This window comes from Sus scrofa, chromosome 9 (genome assembly GCF_000003025.6).
Source record: "Sus scrofa isolate TJ Tabasco breed Duroc chromosome 9, Sscrofa11.1, whole genome shotgun sequence".
Lineage (NCBI taxonomy): Eukaryota > Metazoa > Chordata > Mammalia > Artiodactyla > Suidae > Sus > Sus scrofa.
Window position 1 is genome coordinate 34,806,409 of NC_010451.4, and position 5,318 is coordinate 34,811,726.

Sequence of the window (5,318 nt, forward strand, 5' to 3'; positions counted from 1 at the left end):
TTGAAAAGTGGGAGCTCTTCACCCTCCTTTCTTATTGCTCTAGTTTCAGCATTTCCCTCACTTGCTTAGATCATTAAATGATACTGTTTCTTAACTCTGTCTCCATATTCTAATTCCTGATACAAATTTTCCTCACATCTTTTGGGAATCTAATTTTATCCTACTGTTAAAAAACTTTTGATGACTACAGGATGATTTTTATTTTTTTTAACAGGATGGTTTTTAATTTGTTTAGCAATATTCATTAACTACTGCTACTTTTTCACTTTCCACCACTCCCCTATGTCCTAGGACTACTTTTGGTCTTTTTAGGACTGCACCCATGGCACATGGAGGTTCCCAGACTAGGCGTCTAACCAGAGCTACAGATGCCGGCCTACACCACAGCCAGAGCAATGCCAGATCTGAGCCGTGTCTGCGACCCACACCACAGCTCACGGCAACACCAGATCCCCAACCCACTGAGTCAGGCCAGGGATCAAACCCGCAACTTCATGGTTCCCAGTCTGATTCATTTCTGCTGCTCCACGATAGGAGCTCCTAGAACTACTTGTTTTGTGTAAGCTATCCTCTTTAGGCAGAATAAGAAAGTTGTAAACTAGAGAATCTTGGGATTATTGTTTTGGTGAAATCTAGATTGATTCTGATAGTTAATATTTTGATAAATTCTGATAAATTCTCTCTAAATATCCAAAATTCACAGAAAAATTATTGTAAAAGAAAGTACAAAAAAAAAAAAAAAGAAGAATTTTGTCTATGTTTTTAAAAGCCTGTTTTAAAAGCTCCTTCTTCTCCATAGGAAGCACTGAGACCCAGATTTGTTAATTGAGTTCTCCTGGACTGAGCAGTTAGTCAGAAGTAAGGGCAAACTGAGACAGCAGGTTCCTGTTTCCAAGTTCCACAACCAAAGAGATAGCCCAGGTCCCTTTATATGCCCCTTGTGTGTTTGAACTGATAGTGTGAAAGGAATTTCATTCTTCTAAATGAAAGAGTTTGTTTCTTTTGTGTAATGTTACAATTCCTTTACAGCTCTAAGAATCAGTTGTAGAAAATATATCATCCCCAAGAGCAGAAGTATAAAAGATAAAATGCATTTCATTGTACTGAAAAGCTGCAATTTTTCTAGGTTACCTGAATAGCCAAGGTGCACAATTGGAGTAGACTTGATCTTTGGAGCTAAAACCTGGGTTTTTACAACACTTTTAAAATTTTATGTCTTAGCTTTAAAGTATGCTGTGTATATACTGAGATTCATTTCTGTTCCTCTTATAAAGGGCTTTTAGGAAACTTTGGAGATGTTAATTCAGTAATTTAGGGAGCACATTAGTACTCTTGAAGATAGAATTAAAGAGTATTAAAATTTTGCTTTGTTATTAATTCAGTTATGTGGAAAAAGTCTGGAAAACACAATGCCTTAATAATCACACATCATACCATATGAAAAATATTAGTTGCTATTTTTTTGATTATCATTTTTGAATTATTCTTAGCTCATAAGCAGTCTCTCTTATGATTTTTTTATTTAAAGTTTTTTCTCTTCCTAAATGTCTTTCATAATTTTTACTCTTATTTTCAAAGATTGGGCAAAAGAAACACCAAGTAGATGAACAAACTGTCTTATTTATTACATTTTATGAAAGTTTACAGCACTTAATATATCTTATTTCCTGCCTTAGCCTGAGGAAAACATGTTAATGTGGGGCTTGGTTCTTTTATTAATAACACACAGCTGGTGTTGTCTACAGACTCCCCATACAATCACAAATAATGTTGCATTATGCAAAAATAATAAGTAAAAATTTAAGCTTTACATATCTGCTGCCATGAGGCACAAAATAACCACTTAGACTACCTTCATACCTTCATCTTGATTATAAAGCAATGTATCGAGTTCCCGTCATGGCTCAGTGGTTAACAAATCCAACTAGGAACCATGAGGTTGCGGGTTCGATCCCTGGCCTTGCTCAGTGGGTTAAGGATCCGGTGTTGCCCTGAGCTGTGGTGTAGGTTGCAGACATGGCTCAGATTCTGCCTTGCTGTGGCTCTGGGGAGGCAGGCGGCTAACAGCTCCGATTAGACCCTTAGCCTGGGAACCTCCATGTGCCACGGGTCAGCCCTGGAAAAGACAAAAAGACAACATAAATAAAATAAATAAATAAATAAAAGAAAACAATGTATGATAGAAATGAAATTTAATTGAAAATGTGATTTCCACAGTTTGTTGAATGGGGAATTCGTTTAGGGCATATGCTCTGTTTAATAAAAACTCCCAGAAGGTAAATGCAGGGCTTGGTTTCCTCTATCCTCAACCATCCTTGTGATTCTCCAAAACCTTCAATCTTGCCTCCATAGCCCACATAATACCCTCCACTCCTGTGAATGAACTAGGATGACTGTAATACCTAAAATATGGATCATTTGGGAGATATTTTCATCAAAGTATTTTCTATATAGCTTATTTAATTAAAATGGTACTTCCCCATCATTGATTATTTGAGTTTTTACATATTAAAACAATAAAAGGAATTATTAGGATTGTCACCCTATGCTACTTATCTCTTCTAAGTATTTTATACTGTAATAACTTTTGCATGGAAATAATTTTATCATATACTGCCTATTCTATGGAAACAAATTTTTAAAAATTCAGCTTGACCTAGTCAGATATAGTAATTTCAGTTATTTCTTTATTTATTCTAATTTAGTTGCCTATTTCAACATCTGAAAGAACTTATTGTTTCTATTGATTACAGTGGAGCCCAGAAGTAAAAGTAAAAGAAGGGAAATTTCCATTGAATGGGAAAAAATGCTAATCTTCATAGAAATGAGAAAAGAAGGAGCAAAGTCTGTGGTATTCATTCTAAAGTCAATTATAAAGTAAAACAACAAATTTTATAGCACATTTTACCAGTTTTGAGGGCTTTAACAATTTAAACATTATTAGGTATTTCCCTGTGTCTATGAGCATGTCCATGGTTCATAGATTTTACACGTTCACTCCTGCTGTTTCTGGATATAACTCTTTACTTCGAAATGTATTCTAATCCTCTATCAAATTGTTTGAATTTAAGAAACTCATGAAAATAATAAAAAACAGCAGCTGCATTATAGAACTAATTTTCTTCTTGAAAAGAAGGGTACACACACACACACACACACACACATATCATATAAATGTGTGTGTGTATACAGGAAGTTAAGCCTGTCATATGGGGTTTTAAAAATTATGGGATATTGACAAGCTTATTTTGTAATTTCTTTTTTTTTTTTTTAAGGGCCACATGGAAGTTCCCAGGGTAGGGGTCGAATTGGAGCTAAAGCTGCTGGCCTACGCCACAGCCACAGCAATGCGGGATCTGAGTCATGTCTGCAACCTATACCACAGCTCATGGCAATGCTAGATCCTTAATCCACTGAGCAAGGCCAGGCATTGAACCCGCATCTTCATGGATACTAGTCAAATTCATTTCCACTGCACCACAACGGGAACTCTTTGTAATTTCTTAACCTCGACTGATGATCCTGTTACTTTGCCTCAACTGCCCCAGCTTCATGCTTGGCTAGTCTAAGCCAGGAAACTGCTCCACACACCTTCATGTCTCACCAAAGATATTTTCATTATTTTATTATCAAATATTGCAAAGCTTAATGACATTTCAAGCATAGAAACAGTATTTTAGTGAGCAATCATATGGGTAGGCATTATACACATCACTATATGTTATTTTAATTAATCATCACAAAAATTCTCTGCCATGGTTGCATTATTCTTGTTTCTCAATGAGGAATCTTAGGAAAGGTAAAATTGGCTCAAGATCATAAGATAGTGAACTCCAGAGCAGGGATTTGTATTCAAAACTAACTCCAAAGCCCATTTTTCTCTCAGTTAGGGATCAGTGAAACACTAGGCTAGGCTAATCAAATCATCTAAAATCTATACAAGTTGTTTTATGAAATAAAAAATAAAATGATAGTTTTGGCTTCTTAGAGGGTGATTTGTGGGCATGTGGATGTCTTTTTGGTTATGACAATGATTATAAGAGATGCATCTGATATTTGGTAGTGTTGGTGTTGGTGGAGGTATGAGGGGAGTGTTTGGCATGGGTGCTGGAATTCCTGCAATTCTTGGGACAATTTCATACAACAAAGAACTTCCACGTGAGCTGCTAAATTTTGGAAATCAGACATAACATGAAGGTGAAAAACTTTTCTTTATTATCTGAGCTGAAAGCCTAATTTCCCTTTACATTTAAGCTCATGGTGTCTTTGTTTTTTGCACGGAGTTGATATACCCTAAATTGTCAAGGGTGCAATCACTGTACACATCAAAAGGAGAGCATAATTTTTTGAGGGGTTGGAGTTTTGCCAAGAATTTTCCATAGATAGTGAGCCACTGTAACATTTAAGTTGTCAGTAAGACTCTTTCAGTCTTTGTCCCAAAGCTCTCCTCAAAGATGGCAGCACTCTGGGTATCCGGTGTCGCCAGAATGAGCTTCCCATGGATAATCTCCGGGCACCACACAGAGAATTTTGGTCTTGATTCAGAAAAGCCAGCGGTGGCTGAGATAGTAGAAGAGATAAAGAAAGAAATGTCCCAGGGTGTCCACCCTTACAAAGCTGAATACACCACCTAAAGGTCTCCAGAGTTGTTTGGAATCTCATGTCAAAGAAGTTTTTGGCTCGTCTCTTCCTAGCCATTGGCTGGGTATTTCCCTGGAAGATGTTCATCTGAAGTTCAACTTCTTGGCACCTTTAACTAATGACTTAGGCCACACGGTGCCTAACTCCAGGCTTCACCAAATGTTCAGGGTCAGAGATGTTCTTGATTTCTACAATATGCCTGTTCAGGAAAGCTCTAAATTTGTGAGCTTATTGCCGGTAATCTGCCTCCCAATTTAAAAGTCCCTAGGGGTTACTGAGCAAATCCGAAGGAGAACACATTGAAATCATTTCCCCGCCCCCAAATAAGGGGATTGCCTATTAGATTTTTATACTTTACCATGTGAAATGTTGTCAGAAATATTCTCTAAACCCATGTTTTTCTGTGGAGAAATGTCTTATCTGTCTTTGTTTTGACAGCATTGAATTGACATATAACTGGATTTTCTTTTTTCACATTTGCTTAAACTTTTTTTTAGTGGAACCAAGTCATTAATAATTTACAAAAATATTCTTCTCTGGAGGTTACCATAATTAATTGGCTTTAAGACATGTTCAGATGTGGTCTTTGTTCTTCATAGCCGTAAAGTATTAGATGCAAATTTTTTTTTTTTTTTTTTTGTCTTTTTGCCTTTTCCAGGGCTGCTTCCATGGCACAT

At 36.5% G+C, this 5,318-nt stretch overlaps 1 pseudogene; it reads left to right on the top strand.

Moving 5' to 3' along the window:
• On the top strand, positions 4,455-4,919 carry LOC100524514 (annotated as a pseudogene).